This window comes from Crinia signifera, chromosome 5, assembly GCF_055691185.1.
Source record: "Crinia signifera chromosome 5, ASM5569118v1, whole genome shotgun sequence".
Lineage (NCBI taxonomy): Eukaryota > Metazoa > Chordata > Amphibia > Anura > Myobatrachidae > Crinia > Crinia signifera.
This window is the reverse complement of record NC_139221.1, coordinates 82,363,839-82,382,464: the sequence shown is the minus strand read 5'-3', so window position 1 is coordinate 82,382,464 and position 18,626 is coordinate 82,363,839.

The window sequence follows — 18,626 nt, the reverse complement described above, 5'->3', positions numbered from 1 at the left end:
TAGGAGGGCCCTGCTCGCAAGCTCACAATCTAAGGATAACAACATACAACAACATAACAACATACATAAAACAGTTAGACTAACATTGGAAGCTATGATTTTTTAGATCATTGGTGGTCACAACAAAATATACATAACCTGAGGTAATAAATAATAGAAACTTTTTTAAAACAAAAGGAACAGAGAAAGTTAAAATATATTAATAGAGAAGGCATGCTAATTATTAATAGGGATGTACATTTCTAATAGTATTAGATAAAAAAATTACCATATTACTAAATGACAAACAAAAATAGGCAATTGTGGAACATGAGGAAAATATTTAATTATGTAAAATTCAAAAGTTCTGGTTCAAGATTCAGCAAGTTAATAAAAGTGAGGATTATACACTATAAATTAGGATTCTAATTAAGGGGTATTCATTCCAGGATCACAGCTGTTGATCCCTCCCGACAGCCATGATCCTGGCCCATTTGCGTTTTGATCGACAGCTGAACGACAGGCGCGATTCAATGTCCCGCCTGCCGATCACGCGGAGGGGGCGTGGCTGTGAAAACTTCTGTGGATTGACGATCTACGGCCGGAATCACGACAATCCACGGTCGTTATCAGCAGAACGGGCCCGACAGCTTCTAAAGTCGGGCTCGTTCTGCCATGATCCCTCTACAATGCTGTCAATAAAGACAGCATTGAATAGGTACCTGCTGCTATTCTGTAAGTATACCACCACTGATGATGGCATTTTCAGTGATTGGCATAAAATCAATGGGTGGACAGAGCTTCATGCACAGACGCATGGGTCTGTGCATTAGGTGTATGGAATCTCTGATTAGCATAACGTAGTAAGGGCCTGATTCAGGTACATTCGCAAAGCACATTTGGTTTGCTAATGGACAAAACCATGTGCACTGCAGGTGGGGCAGATGTAACATGTGCAGAGAGAGTTACATTTGGGTGAGTAATTTTGGAACTGTTCAGGGTAAATACTGACTGCTTTATTTTTACACTGCAATATAGATATCAGTTTGAAGTAAAAACCCCACCCAAATCTAACTCTCTCTACACATGTTACATCTGCCCCACCTACAGTGCACATGATTTTGTCCATTAGCAAACCAAATGTGCTTTTAGAATGAACCTGAATCACTCCCTATATCTGGTTACTGCAGCTACATCCAATGATTCATGAGTGAACTAAACACATTTCCACTTGTGAATAAAGCAGTGTAATTCAGGCTTGTACAAACTGTTGCCCTCCAGCTGTTGTGAAACTACACATCCCAGCATGCCTCGCCATAGTTTTAGCATTCCCTAATAGCAAATCTGTGGCAATGCATGATGGGACTTGTAATTTTACAACAGCTGGAGGGCCATAGTTTGGACATGCCAGGTGTAATTGATCATAATGGGGCCTAATTATATATGTAAAATTCAGAGATCGCAGGTAGACATAACTATATTTTATGCAAATTTACGTGTACACATAATTATGCTTGTTTTCAGATTGATCTTGATGAAGATGATGATGATGAAAACAGAACACCATGAATACAACTCTGCATAGGGACAATTGTAAACATTTAGTTCCAATTATATATAACTTTCATTTGACTGCATAAGGCCTGAAGTCTCCGATGCGAAGCACTGACGGTATTTAAATGTATCAGAATGCAGTAAAAATACGTCTAACATTTCATTAGACGTAAAACATTTAAAATAGATTAGCTAAAAAAGGATGTTTGTGTTCCAAAAGTTGACAGTTTCCAAAATGTGACCTGATTTGTTATTAGGGATACTGAATGGTGAAACAAGCTCTTTCAGGCAAAAAAAAAAAAGTCAGCATCTCTAATAAAAGAAGGAAAGCAGAGTGCCATTTAATACTCATTTAATGGTGTGGAGAAGAGGAGCATGCAGGGTAATTGTCCAATGAATCAAATGTATGCCACTGGCCATAGGTCTCCATACTGACAACTGGCTACAAGCCTACTGCATGCATCAGAGAAATAATTTGATTCTCTTGTACTGCTCAGAGAATCAATTCAAATCATTGCACTTCTAATAACAGGAGAGCAAGACCCAGTGCCTGCTTGTGTTTTGCTGGAAACCCATGGAGTGATAAGCCCAATCTAATTTCGGTGACTTCTGAAACACTTATTACTGTTCCCCATAGGAGTTCTTCGATTAATATGCTGTGAAAGTTTTAGATCTCTCCCAAAGCCCCGGTCCAGCAGCCTCCTTTTGAAATTTTGAATGTGCAAGAGCATAAATCAGGATATTTTATCATCACTTCATTGGGGGAAAGTCTGGCTGAAATTGTCAGGATGTCAAGAATGTATTACTTGGTTATAGAGAAGCAGCTGCTATCAGTGAGTATGCTGGTTTCCATAACATAACATTTCTATCATTCAGCACAAAGCTGATAGTCTCCTGCCTGTGCATCTAGATCTTCAATAGAGCTACAAAGACTTCCAGTATCTACCATGCTTATGTAACATCTACATCTGCTGCACCAATCAAAGAGGAATGGTGATAGAATAATGATACACTGCAAAGAAAACAATTTGTGTACATCAAAGAAAAAGATGGCGGTAATAAATAAGAATGAACACAGAGATGAGAATAAACAGGTGTAATAGCCAGAGATGGTATTCTAACAAATCTAATAATTAGTCATTTATGCTGTTCCTTTGTAATATAAGGAATGACAGTTTTTTAATTCTCAAATGCCAGCTCGCTTACATAGTTACATCGTTACATAGTACTTAAGGCTGAATAAAGACTTGCGTCCGTCAAGTTCAAAATTCGTTATTAAAGTGCATGATCTATTTGCTTCATCCCTTATATAACTGAAATCTGATTTAATTATATAAAGATTTTAATTGTTATTTGTACCCCTGGATGTTTTTGCCCAATAGATGATTATCCAACCTTATTTTAAAAGAATTTTCCTCTGCCGACATCAACTTTCCAGGAAGAGAGTTTCACAATTCTACCGTCAAAAAGTTTTTTACTTTTAAGGGTATAAAATCACACTCAAAGCCAAGAGGGTGCCTGACAGTTCATTATATTGGCCCCTGATATATTTATACATGTTAAGCATGTCTCCCCTTAAACGTCTCTTTTCTAAACAATCCCAAATTGTCCAATCTCTCTTCATAATTTTATTTCTCAAACCCTTTTATTAACTTTGTTGCATTTTTTTGGGACTTTTTCTAGTTCAATGATATCTTTTTTGTAGTGAGGGGACCAGAAATGAACTCTATATTCTAGGTGTAGTGTCGTTTCAATGAGTTTGCTCTACACATGCCCTGTGTATCAATACAGCTAGTGCATCCTTGTAGAGTTGCATGGATAGGTAGGGTTAGTGGAGTTCTAACATAGAGTACAATAAGGGCATAGCTATACTTGGGAAGGCTGTATTATTTGCAGATGATCAGAAACAGGTCCAAATAGCAGGTGATGACTATGATGGTAATACTTTTTTTTTATTGAAGAACTGCACATTATAACAAATTAAACATTTCTGTTTGTACATAGCCATTTTAAGATCACATAACAACTTTAATAAATGTACAAGAGGGTTATGAGCATACTGTTTTCTTTTTTGTGTATACCATGTATAGCTTACATTCTCTTTTCCATCAAACATTGAGCTTTTAACTACTTTTACTACCCAGCAAGTCGTCACCTCTTTGTTTAAAAGGGGGGCGCATTGTTCTGTAATATCATCAGGTTGTACCATGACGTCCATTGGACTGCTTTTCTAAGATTATTTTTAATAGATAATGGTAGGGATTGTATATATGATAACCAAACTGCAAAGAACTTTTTCGCTTTTTCCTCTTTATTGAGCATCATTTCTAGCCAGTCCATTTGGAAGAGGTGGGACACCCGAGGTATTAATATGGCAATAGACAGTGTATTAGAATTTGTCCATTGTGATAGGATAGTTTTCCTTGTTGCAGCAGCTATTTTGGCCATGAATATTCTTTGTCCTGCTGATTGACGGATTGTATTAGGTGTTGGATATATGTCCCATAGCGCCCACTCAGGGGTAGGGGTAAAGGTGATATTATATTGTGATTTAACATATGTGCACACTGTATCCCAAAATGCCTTCACTTCTGGGCAGCTCCACATGCAGTGCATTATGTCTGCGTCTGGTGCCTTACATTTGAAACAGCAAGAGTCCTCAGGCCGCTCCCATGAGTAGTCTTTTTTTTGGGGTGTAATATGCACGGTGCAACAATTTGTACTGCATTTCCATGTATGAAGCAGAAATCATTGTCTTATTTACTCTGACAAATGCTGACAACAGGGATGGCAAAGCGACGTCAGGTAGGTCTGTGGTCCACTTTGCCAGGCCCGTCCCCAGTGTATCCAAATCAATGCTTTTCTTTACATGCCTGTATATCATGGAAGTACTGCAAAAACTATTTTGAGCAGTGTCTATACCCGCCGACATATCTCCTACTGGGATATTTTTGGTCTGATTGTCTATATGGCTTTTCAGTTGGTAATAGACATATATGGGCAGGTCTAAATTTGGGTATTTTTCACAGACTTGTTCATATGTCAACACGGTGGTATTCCCCTTTCCCCACAAGTGATAAATTGATCTCAGGCCTGCTGCCTCTCCCTGTCTAATCATTCTGTTGTTTTGTATTATCTGCTCCTTAGTGTCAGTTTTATAATACACTGAATTAAATTTTGTGTTGTGCGTGGATAGTTTGAGTCTTGACCGTACCATTCTCCAAGCCTGGCAGGTCGCTGAGAGCAGTAGGTTTCCTGTTACTTCTGGGGGATGTACGCTTGGTTTCATGTGTAGGAGGCTTATTAGCGGTATGTCAGGGCACATTGCTTGCTCAATCTCTGTATTAGCGTAATTGTTTGTAGCATGTATCCAGTCTATTGTGTACCTAAAATTTGCTGCCAGCATGTAGCTCTTAACACATGGTAGGTTGATGCCTCCTAAGGTGGGGTGTTGCGATAGTTTAAACAATGAAATTCTGGGTTTTTTCCCTGCCCAAATGAATTTGCTGGTCTCTGCGTTGATGGTACGTAGATCTGATTCCTTAATTAGCAGAGGGAGCATTTGTATGGCGTATAGTATTCTTGGAAAGGTGATCATTTTAATCATGTGACATCTGCCAAGGTATGACAGTGGCAGAGACCTCCATGACCGAAAATCCGCTTGTGTTTTTGCTATTAATGATGGGTAGTTAACTGCGTACAACTGTGCCGGGTCTACTGGTATCTTGAGGCCTAAATAGGTTAAGGTTCTCTCTTCCCATATGAATGGAAATTCCTCGCCCCATCCTGATGTCGCTCCCCTGTGTAGTGCCAAGGCTTTGGTCTTTTGTTTATTTATTAGGAACCCCGATATTTGTTCAAACTCTGCTAGTGTGTTAAGGAAGTTAGGGAATGCTTCTCGCGGATTAGCAAAGTATAGTAACAGGTCATCCGCGTATGCTGATACTTTTAATTCCCTTTGTCCACACCTTATTCCCTGCCAGTTCTGCTGTGAATGAAATAATCTAATTAGGGGATCTATTGCTATGTTAAATAGTAATGGGGAGAGCGGACATCCCTGTCTAGTGCCACGAGCCAGTGTGAAACTTGATGTGTTTAGCCCATTTATAGTAAGGATGGCTGTGGGAGCATTATAGAGCTTGCGAAAGAATGTTATGAACCCTACTCCAAATTGTTGAGTATGCAGTACTCTTAATAGATGGGACCAGGATACCCTATCGAATGCCTTGTCAGCATCACAGCTCACTAATAAGGATTGTCCATTTTTCACAGAGAGGGACCCAGTTAAGGCTGCCACCACTTGCCTTATGTTGTGTACTGATGACCTGCCTTTTACAAATCCGGTTTGGGATGGGTGTAATAATTTGGGCAATACCTTTTGTAGTCTATGGGCTATCATAGTGGTCATTATTTTCAGATCTTGATTTAGCAGGGAGATTGGGCGATATGAGCTTACCAGTCCAGGATCCATGCCCGGTTTTGGTAGTACAATTATCCTAGCGCGGTTGAAATCAGGGGGCGGTGAGTTGCCTGAGAGAATAGAGTTATACAGGGCTGTCAAATGTGATTTAAGGTGTGGCAATAGTATCTTGTAATATTCTGCCCCTAGGCCATCTGGGCCCGGGGATTTTCCTTTAGGCAAGCTTTTTATGGTTAATTCTAGTTCCTCTTCCGTAATGGGGGCTATCAGAGCTTCTCTCTCGCTTTGTGTAAGCGTGGGGAGTCCTGCGCGTTTGAGAAATTCCATGCCTAGTGCCGGGTTGTCAGGGGGTGTGGAGTAAAGATCTGTGTAATAGTGTAAGAATGCATCTGCTATATCAGCATTGTTAGTGTACTGGTTCTGAGCTACTGTTATCTTATTAATGTGGGATTGTGGCCGTTGCCCTCTTGCTATGGTAGCTAATAATTTACCTGATTTATTCCCCCACCTGAAATATTTTTGTTTTTGGAAATCTATAGAGTATTGGGCTTTCTCTGTACATATATTATCATAGGCGGCTTTGGCGTCCAGGTAACATTGTCTAGTAGCTGGTGTATCGTTTCTCAGCATATCTACATATGTATTTGATACCGCCCTGCTAAGCTCCATGAGTCTAATGTTTAGTTTTTTCTTCTTTGCTGTTACATGTGCAATTAGCTGTCCTCTCATAACTGGTTTGGATGCGGCCCAAAATAGGTTGACATCATCTATGTGTTGTAAGTTATCATCCGTATAGTTTAGGAAGTGTTGCCTCAGTTCCGCCTGAAAGTCTGGGGAGTCAGCTAAATAGGATGGGAATCTCCAATTATATGATTGCGTCATGTGAGTGGATATGTTAAGTTCAAACCATGTGGGACCATGGTCTGTCACTGCTATGGGTTCTATTTTTGTTCTCTTGACTCTGTTAAGTAAGGGTGTGGGGAGGAGCCAGTAATCTATTCTGGAGGAGGTGTGATGTGGGTGTGAATAGAATGTATAGTCCCTTTCGGCTGGGTGTTCATGTCTCCAGGGATCAGAGAGGCCCAGAGTGCCCATTAGCATGCCCAAGGCCTGTGACGGAAGCTCTCTTGTTGCGTTGTTACTTTTGTCTATAACTGGTTTTAAGGTTGTGTTAAAGTCCCCTCCCATTATTATATGGCCTTCCGACCAATCCTGTAACTGTACGAAAAGCTCTGTAAAGAATTTAGAATTGGGGCCATTTGGGGCATAAAGTGTCGCTATTGTGAACAGTTCTCCTTCAAGTTTTATTTTTAAGAATAGGTATCTACCCTCTGGGTCCCTTAGAGTGTCCAGCACCTCGTGCCTCACGGACTTGTTGATAATTATCAAGACCCCCCGCTGCTTAGCAGTGTAGGATGCTGCGTGAGTTTCATTAAACCAATTGTCCCTCAAAGTGTTGGGATCACCCTCTTTCCAGTGTGTTTCCTGTAGCACTGCTATATCTGGTTTCATCCTTTTAAGGTGTTGTAAGATTTTCCTCTTTTTGAGCGGTGAGTTTAAACCCTCTACGTTCCATGATACAAACTTTATGTGTGAACGTGTGAAAAGTGTATCTGTCACAGGTTGGCTCATTTCAACCTATTCCTGTTTTTGGAAAGCTCTGGAACCAAATAATAATCTGTATTGGAGGGTCCTCATTCCCAGCGAGCTGAGGCCCAACCCTGAGTTGTCTTATTTGGATAACCCAGCTATGTAACCATCTATGTGTGTTCTTCCCTATCTGTGCAATTCTATCAATTTTAACATTTTTAAGAACCCATGAGCTAGGCCAACCTGGCCTGCTATAACTGGAAGTGAAGCAGCCGGCTAGAAAGGAATGGATGGGGTATGTTACGTTGTGCCCTATCGGCCTTAACCAACTTTTGCCTCTTAAGGCATTTTGCATAATCAAACAAAACATTAGTACATTGCAACTTTTTGGAGATGACATTTTTAACCCTCAACAATAAAGTTTATACTTGCGAAATGCTGATGTCTACCGTCAGTCCGTATCCGACATGAATGGGGGGGCATTTCGGATAGAGTCCAAAAAGTTCTGAGCCTCCTCCACCGTGTCAAAGAGATGTTGCCTCCCGTCTTTCTGGACTCGCAGCTTTGCCGGATAAAGAAGGGTGAACCTTATGTTGGCGTCAAACAGCGCTTTACACACTGGGGCAAACTCTCTCCTCTTCATCGCCACTTGGTATGAGAAGTCCTGGAACAATAGAAGGCGCTCACCCTGGTACTGCAGGTCTCCTTTTTTCCGGTATGCTTCCAATACTGCTACTTTGTCCAAGTAATTGAGGAATTTAAAGATGACAGGTCTCGGTCTTCGTCTCTTTTCTTGATTGTCTGGGCCAATTCGATGCGCTCGTTCTATTTGCATTGCGCCCGTGTTTGGTAGGCAGCCTAGTTCCTCTGGTAACCATCTGGATACGAGTTGTAGTAATTCTCTTGGCTTTACCGATTCCGGTAAGCCGATTAGCCGTAGGTTATTTCTTCGATTTCTGTTTTCCATATCTTCTAACTTTTCTTGGATGGCAGATATGGTAGCTTCTTGGGACGCGATCGTATTTCTGGCAGCTAAGAGGTCATCTTCCACATTTGATATGCGCTGCTCTGCCTCTTCAAACCTTGAGCTGTAATCCCCCAACTGGGAAACCACCGTCTCTATGGCTTCTTTTATGCCCGACAGCTTCTTGTCCAGTAGCGGTGATAGTATTGCAGCAATTTCTTGCGCTCTTGCCGTGGACATGGGGGAATCTGCTTCTTGGGGTCTTCCCTTGTCAGCTGGCGAGGCGGGGGGGCTAGGTGCAGTCGAGGGCGCAGATTTTGTGTCTCGGCCTTTAGCGGCGTTTCCACCTTTGCCGCCTTTAGATGCCTTCCCCACATATTTATCCATGGTCGGGCTGTGCTCGTGATGTTCAGCTATTCTCTCCAGTAGTATGTGTTTGCCTGCCGTTTTGGAGATGGTACTAACCAGAAGGCTCCCGCAGGGATAATTCACGCTTTCTTGCTGTTCTAGCGGATGTGACTGCTTTGGCCTTGTCTGTTAGTGCGCACTGCGGTTGTGAGTGGCTGCAGTGGCTGTATCTGAGCCTGCTTTTGTATGTGCAGCTCTTATGCTTTCTGATTGAGCTAGACCGGTGACTTTTCTCTCAGTTAGGGCGGTTTCTCCACCAGGGAACTAGTGTGTTTCTCCTGGCTTTATGGGCTGTGCTGATCAGGCCCGCTGGGGAGAGAGGGGGGGCTGTGCAAGGGATTTTCCTGACCCTTGGGGAGTAAGTGATAATCTGGGGGAGTCTCTTGGGGTGCCACAGCTTCTGTCAGGTACCTGGTTTGCTTGGTGTTTAGGTATTTGTGCCCTGGCGGCAGTACCTTATTATCTGCTGGGCTGTGTTGCTGTGTCTGAGCAGCTATCTCCTGGCCGCCTCCTCCAATATGGCGCTCGTTAGTGTGCCCGGTTTTTGCGCCCGCCGCCCGATGTACCTGGCGGTCTGTGCCCTGGCTCGGTTGTCTGGGGCCCCCACTGCCGTCTGCTGTGCTCCCTTTGGGCGCTTGTACTGTGCACGCCGATTCTGTGTCCCTCACGCCGGCTCTGTGTTCCGTCGGGGCTTTCAAGATGGCGCCCGCGCCTGCAGCGTCTGGTCTCAGACGCGGATTCCGGGGCTTTTCTGTGTGGTGGGGAGCTGGGATCTCTCCTCTTGCCCACCGCTGTCCCGGCTGTGCTGTCCCCCGCGATCTGGGTCTGGTCCAGCAGCCTTTTCTCGCGGTCGGCGTGGTGTTTGGCGCCTGGGACTCGGGAGCTCTCTAAGATGCGGCCATCTTCCAGGTCCGCCCACCGGAAGTCTCTGGTAATACTTTTTTATTCAGTGCTCAGGCATTTTTTATTATTATTATTATTATTATTATTATTTTGCATACATGTTTAAGCTAAACTTTTTCTTTTTCCCTCGGTCTGGAGTTGCTGTAGAGGTCTTACAGGGCTTATATGTTGAATTGATGCAAATTTGTTTCTTGCTCTTAAAATAATTGGCTAAAAACATGGGAGCATATTGTACATTAGACTCCGTGCCATCTGCCTAAACTGTGACATATACTGATGCTGGTTATATTGAATGTTTTATTGAAACAATCTGGGGCAAATTTGCAGAAAATTGTTTCCCTGCTGCTCTATAGAGTTTTTAAATATACAACAAATATGATACTAAAATAATGTGGTAGACTGAATATCAGAATCAGAATCAACTTTATTGGCCATGTGTGTTTGCGCACACTAGGAATTTTTTTCTGGATTACAGTGCAGCATCAAGCAGGGATGACGGGAGGGGGAGGCATTACATACATTGCATTGAGATTACATGCGAGGAACACATGCCCACCGAGCAGCACAGCGCCTAGGCAGCCATCAGCGGCGCCACTGGTCACTTCCGCAGCCAGGTAGGTGACAATATAAGTAGGGACAGTACACTGGCACACAGAGAACATATACTTGCCAAGTTGTTCAGCGCCTAGGCAGCCATCAGCGGCGCCACTGGACACATTGCAGTTATAGCAGAGATAGCAGAGACAGTACAGTTATCACACAGGGGACACGAGGTTACATATGGCTGAGTGCACAGATCCTAGGCAACCATATTGTGGCGCCATTTGCAGTGGTGGGGGAAGGGGGCAGGGGCAGGGAGAGTCACTGAGGCCTGGGGAGAGTCAGTAAGGCCTGGAGGCCTGGGGCTGGAGTTGGTGCCTCTCTGGGCTGAGTTACACACCACTGCTCCCGATAGTTTTATCATGCCTCCTCCTTGGGGGTTGGGGGGGCACCGCCACAGAATAGCATACCCTCCAACATGACCCATTCCATTAGGTACAAAATGCTCTGTTCCTGGACTTCCCTACCAGTGGCAGTTACAGAGGTGGGGCTCCAGCACAGTCCAATATTCAAAGAGGGGGGTCACATCAACTGTCAGAGAGTCCAGGACAGTGATGTTTGGGATGGCAGTAGGTGTGGCTCCCCTTTTTGAATATTGAACTGTGCTGCAGGCTCACATCTGTAACTGCCACTGGCAGGGAAGTCCAGGAACAGAGAATTTTGTACCTAATGGAATGGGTCATGTTGGAGGGTATGGAATAGGGGGCTCCCGCATCTGCTGGTGCTGGAAGTCAGCGGCTGGGGCCTGTGGGCCTGATCACTTCCAATGTGTCTCATTACAAATCCACCTGTCAAGAGGTTGGATACATTAGGCAGTGTCACAGTGTACCAGAGCTCACTTCCACTTTTGCAAGATCGGGAGGAGCTCTTCCACCAGCCTGATCTCAGAGACGGATGCCAATGGTCACCCTGCAGTTACATCCTCTTTGATGCCTCTGCACTACTGAAAATTCAACACTTTGGCACTAGAACACTTTTTCACTGGACGCTCTTTATTTGGATGCACTTGCACTTTTTGCCTGGGACGTCACCAACATCAGCCAACTGCGGTAGTGCCGCAGACTTGTCCACCAAGCATAGCCCGCCGCAGTACTTTCATAGGGTGAGATACATTGATGTTTATCATTGATTATATCCAGGGTCAGAGTACATCATCCAAGTATTATCAATTATATATACCAAGTACCTTTTTCTGCTTATTATGCATGTATTTTATGTCTAAATAAATTTTGTATTTTCACAAATACCATTGTGGACATCTTTTAACAGGGTTGCAACATACTATTCATTATATTGTATAAATCTCCCTCATTTCACCTAGCCCACATTACACTGTTACATTTTTTGGGGAAAAAGGAATGAGAGATAGATACATTTACATTGAATTATCAGCGCCATTTCCCAGCGCTTTAGCAAGTATAGTATCTCTTACTAACTGCTTTGGGGCTCATCTACATTTGTATATAAATCATTTAAAAAGATTCCTCTCAGATGTAGCAGTACCTACCCACGCTTCTAGGTGCCACATTCACAATCTCTTTTCACAATCTCTCCATATATGGAACTAGACACGCCTTTGGGTGGAGCATGACACGCCCCCTCAATGGGGCGCCTTGTAAAATTCTATTACCAACTATAATCTCCCTGAAACTAGTTTTCAAAAGTAGGCAAGTATGATACATACTGTATCCAAGTTTTGATTGATGATGTGTTTGACTTATATTTAACCCCATTGTTCTCTGATTTATCTGCCCTTAAAAACACTTGGTTGGTCTATTATTTGAGATCCTTAACTTTAACAGCCTGGAATTGAACAATCATTCTAAGCAATGTGTGACTGTGCACTGGCCAACCAAATATCAATGACTGCTGACATATCCCTTCACCCTTCTTCTAATTAGAGATGAGTGACTCAAGGTTCTCAAAGAATCAAACCCACCTGAATTTTGAATATCTGAGTACCGGGCTCAGACGGGGGAGCAGCGAGGAGGTGGCGGGCTCCAACAGAACGAGGCGCTCCCCCTTCTTTCGGATGGTGCACAGCATCTGTTCCAGTGTTTAATAATAACAACAGTCAGTAGGGCCACTACTGTAATAACTGCTTGGTGAGTCACAGTTGCAGATTGAAAAAAATACTATGTGAGTCATAACATGAACTTGTCATTTGTTAAAAAAAATTATATGTTCAAATTGAGTATGTTCAGGGCCAGGCAATGGCATTACATTCCAATATACTCAGCAGGTGCTGTGTCATCCACTGCGTTAATAATATAAGCACTGTGAGTCGATATGGATCACAATCAGTAATGGAGAAGCAGGAGCAGTAACCAAGTGCTTGTGCTATGGCTGCTGCCATTTAAAATAGTATTACAAATAAAATAGGTAAGGTGTCCCCCTAAAAAATACAAATCATCAGCCCCCCCCCCCCCCCCGAACAAAAAAAAAAAACACAGGCTGAAAAGCAAACTGAGTGTTCACAAATCCCTGAGATGATGTCCATGTTAGCTATGTGTGAGTCTGACATTGCTGCTACTATACATGTAGAAAAGCCTCATTGCACCATTTCAGCACCTCCTGCAAATATATGTATGTAATGTTTACTGCTGCTCTTCAGTTACTGCACAAAGATATTGCACCTATTATAATCACTGAATACTCAGCCTCACCCCTGCGCTGTTACCCCTCTTTGTTCTTATGTAGCCAAAACACTAGAGCAATATTGCATACAGTCCTTGTATTTCAACCGCATCTGTGCGATAAATCGAAGGATTATATGCATGAATTCTAGGTCCCGCCGGTCGCATTAAAAAATATTATGTCCTGCACATAATATTAATCAAATTACATGTGCGGTTGCATGTGGTTTTTAACCACATGCAATTGCTCAAATGCATTCGGTGGCGGGTCCGAGGAGTGGGGGCTGGAGCGTGGGTGGCGATGGAGTATGGACCGGTGTGCTGGTGCTGGAGTAGGGACTGGAGCACTGGCGGCAGTGGACCGGGGACCAGAGCGGTGGAGCACCGGCGCTGTGAATGAGTGCTCTTAGTGGGGCTCTGCAGCAGTGCCAGAATTTGGAAAAATAATTTAAAACACTGGGCGGGTCTCCCATCCAATCAGCAGCTTCACATTCAGGTGGCCGCTGACTGGCTGAAAGAGCTCTCAGCCAATCAGATGGCCGCCCAGTTTAAAAAAAAAATATCAAATTTTGCTGCTGCTGTTACCGCTGCTGAGCCCCACCGCCACCAGCGCTCCTTCACAGAATGTGAGAGAGGGATGGAAAAAACAAATGTAATTAAAATATAAAAGAAATAGTGTGAGAAAAAAAAAAATCTAAATATATATATATATATATTTATATATATATATATATATATATATATACTGTATATATATATATATATATATATATATATGTAAATAGCTGCCCATACATCTGGACAACCTGCACATATTATCGCTCGTTCTACTGTAATGAGAGCTGATGGATGAGACCTGCACAACTTCTCATCTGGGGGCTGACCTCACAGCCCGCGGGGCCGCACATCGTGTGATCATGTGCACACAATGTGCACACAATCACGAGCGAACTAGCAAGATGCTGGTGTATGGGAGCCTTAACACTGTAGATTTATCAACAGGAACCACCTATTTCCATGTCTTGGAGTAACATAAGAGACTTTCTACTTTTAGAGGCCTCACGTTTACTGTTTTCCACCACGTCTAAACCCTCAGAAATCCTGTAATTAGAAAGACTTAGGTACAATTTGCTGAGCCTAGAAAGCACAGACTTTGGCTTCCTGTGCAGTCGAATAGAGTAGTAATTATTTTTAGCGTGGCATTTTAGACAGCCAAGGACTAGCAGGTAGTTTTGCTTTAATGAGTCATTATTTATATGGCTACAGATCTGTATGCACACATCATTGATCAGCCCTTGAAATGGATGCCCCGGGACCGGGGATCAACCAAGACTCACACATAGTGCAAGCTCTGATTTTCTTCAACGCATCAACCATTACGTTAACGGCAGATTTCTAACATCTTCAGTCATCAATAAACACCAGAGAGCAAGGGTGCATAAATAACTTATGTGCTCACAAACCCAAGCAGTGTTCTTTGATACATTGCAAAAAACAGTGATACCTAAGGGAAATATTGTCAGTTTTAGAGGTTAGTGCTCCCTTGAAAATAACATTTCCAACTTCCAAATTAAAAGTTATGATTTCTATGGTTTAAATGGCAAAAAATGCATATATAAGACTTCTTACAGTTATGATTTACAGTAATATACTACCCGAAGGTTTACAGTTTGATAGGAGTGTTTTTGAGTATGTGAACAAACAGTAACATTCATGTTACTGTAACTCGGTGTTGTCAGAGTAAGCTGGCCTAGAAAAGGAGCACAGATCGGTGTAAGCTAGATTTTGGAGTAGCCAGTAATGTGGCCTTTCGCTGCTGCATACCACAGTTCCTGGGGACTAGATTTGTAAATGGTTTTACAAACTCAAAACTTTAATATTAAGATTTGTTCTTTAGAAATGAAACGCGTTGACTGTGACCTTAGCCTTTGTTCCATTTGGACCTGCTACTCACAAATTCTGTATCTGTAATAATTTATTGAGGACAGTATAGATGTATATGGATGTGTGTTCTGGTTCTATTTCATCTTGGTGTTTTAGCTTTGGCAAAACCACCCTCAACCATTGGTTTTTGGTTCAGTTTAAAAAATCTATTACAATTATTTAATTAAAACAGCTAAAAGCATGTTATTTTTACAATCCAAATCCCTGAATTTGGATTTAAAATCATTCTGAACCATTGGATTATTCAAACCAGGACTCCAAGTGGTTTCGGATTTCTGTAGAGCAGCACATCTCTAGTGGACAGAAGTCCGATCCAGGCCAAGGTTTCCTCTAAGGTGTGTGATTGTTTACTGATACTGATAAGCAATGGGCACTGCGATTTTTGTACATTACTGTATTGTGGTTCATTGTGGCTATGTGCAGAATCTTATCAAGGAGCATATTAGTTTACAGCCATTCATCTGACCGAAAACACGTTTGGATGGTACAGCAACTACAGGTTAATTATTTTGGTAAATTGACCTAATTGCTGCTACAGAACATACTATTTTCATACTATTTTCTCATCAAACTACAAGAATCTGATAACTTTTGAACTCTGGATCATTAATTTTCCTATGCATCTTTATGCAGCTATGTGTATAAATGGACGTGTACCAAATTATTGTAATTTAATTATTTTTTATTATTAAATTCATTTTATTAACCATTTATTTTGGAATGTTTCAGTGTACAATGTGACACAATACAATTGCCACATCTCCTGCCTACCAATTACTTCCTCCCACTCCTACCTCATATCCCTTATCTTCTACAGTATCTCTAGAATTCTCTACCTCTCCCTATCAGACTCTAAACCTCTCTACAAAACTTTAAACAGGCTCTCAAGACCTCACCAAACTCAGCCAACTCTCATTCTAACCCATTGTTCTGCTCTCACTGTCTACCCCATCTATGTCACACCTGCCTGTTTGCTTTCCCCTTTAAAATGTAAGCTCTCATGAGCAGGACCCTCTTCCCTCATGTGTCCTTCCTTGAGCAAGGCCTTTATGAAGTAATAGAGGCCATAGGGCCAGTAAATTATCAAGTACAATAGTTGGGTAGACAACAAATAGAGCAAGTCTTTCAAGTAAACCAGGTAAAACTGTAGGTGGGGAAAGTATTTTCTCAGCAGTGGCATCCACTACGAAGGTTACGGCCCTAGTTCCACAGACCCGTCTATCTTCAAACCCCGCCAATGCACTGATATAGGACCTTATCCAAAAATTCAGCACCATTGCAACTGCACTTATTTCAGCTTTGCTGTGTAACACAGTCAGGGGTCTCCATAATAATGCCTGGGCCTTGAGATGGAAGTTTGCGCTTCACATGGCAGCCATTTTGCCAAAGTTGGCAAAGCTAAGAGAGGGAGAGTTGCAAAAAGGGAAGTCTTTTCCATGTAAGTTCAGTTCACCATGTATGCCAAAGGTAAGGGGAATGGTATGTGGCAAAGAGGGTGTGCATTCTGATTTTTCAGGACAGGACTCTCTCCCTAGCACAAGGGGAAAATGGGGATAAGGATCCTGCTGTTTCCTACAAGAAAGGTTTTACACACAGTTGCACTACCTGGACGTGATTGCTCTGGAGTGTGTGAAGCCAGATTATAGCTAGGGCCTGGTGAGGTGTAGCTGGGTAGCCATTTCATGCATACTCATTTGCTGTTCTAACATTGGTAAGGAAACCATATAAGTCAACCAATGTGAAGAGTTACTGCACATATACCACTGTTTATTTTGTCAGGACGACTGCAAACGCATTTTCAAAGAGAACACATTCATAGCCTTGCCACTTATTAACAAAGACCTTCAGACACAGAGAAATCAGCAAGCAGGAAAAACACACATTTTATCCTTCATATGCATGACTCACCATTGCTTACTATGTAAACACCCCTCGCTCCTTTGTAGCACACTTTTGTCACATATCCCTCCTCATAGCGACAACAAGTCTAGCAATGCGAAGCTTACAAGGAGTACAAATGTCTAGGAAACAGCATCTTCATTTTTGTGTAGGATTTTATGCCTAATCTCTACTGTCAATCAAAAAGATTGTAGCACCAGGAACTACCTGTTGTTCACCTCTAGGGTTCTCTACATTTTCAAGTATAATGTGTGATGTTCTACCTCCTCAGGATTGCCCCTAAGCCAGCAATAGAAGCATCTAACAAGTGGGTAAAGTTAGGTGCTTGCAGTATTGGAGAGGTACAAAGGGCTAGCTGAAGATCTACCGATGCTGACTACTCCAGTCGATTGGAAGGGCATTTTTTATTAGCAAGTCTGTCAATGGAGATGTTTTAGTCACGAAGTGGATTGTAAACTACCTATAGTAACTTTAGAAGCAGGCAGCCAGATGCACTAAGCTTCAAAAGTGATAAAATGGAGAGTGATAAAATGGAAAGTGATAAACAGCCAGCCAATCAGCTGCTACTTGCCATGTTACAGGCTGTGTTGTCAGGCAGGAATGTTCTTCAATGCAACCTGGTGTTAGGCTTCGACTAATTTTTAATGGCATCAACTTTTCCTATTTTTAGTTTCATCTGAACCTATCCAATTATGTAACCTAAATATTGGCTTCTCTTAGGGCCACTGAATATTTCTCAGGGTTATCTCTGAAACATGAAGCCATTACTACTGTACCTCAACCTCAAACTCAGGTAGATGTGATTCCCGGTCTTGGGAGTGACAATGTAATTTAATTGGATGTCCTTATAGGCGTTATGGCATTTCAGTACCTTGTTCATCACACTTTGAAAAGAGGTTTGCATTCCATGCAAAAGAAAGAGTAGGTCCTTGTACTACAAAAGGCCTTTAAGAATAAAGATGTATTTTCCTTGGCTGCAGGTATAAGATGGATCGCTTAATAGCTCTTGGTGAAATCAAGGGTGGTTGTATGGTAGAATCTATAGGGTGTGGTATGATTCACCGACAGTCGGGATCCCGACAGTCATTATCCCGACGTCGGGATCCCGACTGCCTGGTCTCAGACAGCGTGGCCAGCGCAACAAAGCCCCTTGCGGGCTCGCTGCGCTCACCACGCTGTGGGCACGGTGGCGAGCTACGCTCGCCACCTATTTTATTCTCCCTCTATGGGGGTCGTGAAACCCCCACGAGGGAAAATAGCCGACGGCCGTTGGGAACCCGTCCGTCAGTGTTTTTCGGGATCTCGACGTCGGGTTAATGACTGTCGGGATCCCGACTGTCGGGACCCCGTCCGGCAGCCAATCTATATTGCCTTTGTGGAGAGGACCCAGATGTGACATCAGGTGAGAGCAGAAGTTCTTTGATGCCCCTACAGTGTTTTTATTTTTTCTCCAATCTAGGGGCCTTATTTTGGTTCATTCTTTCTGACAAAATCCTTCTTAGATGGGCAAAACCATGTGCACTGCAGGTGGGGCAGATGTAACATGTGCAGAGAGAATTAGATTTGGGTGGGGTTTTACTTCAAAGTGAGATCTATATTGCAGTGTAAAAATAAAGCAGTCAGTATTTTCCCTGCACAGAAACAAAATTACTCACCCAAATCTATTTCTCTCTGCACATGTTACATCTGCCCCCCCTGCAGTGCACATGGTTTTGTCCATCTAAGAAGG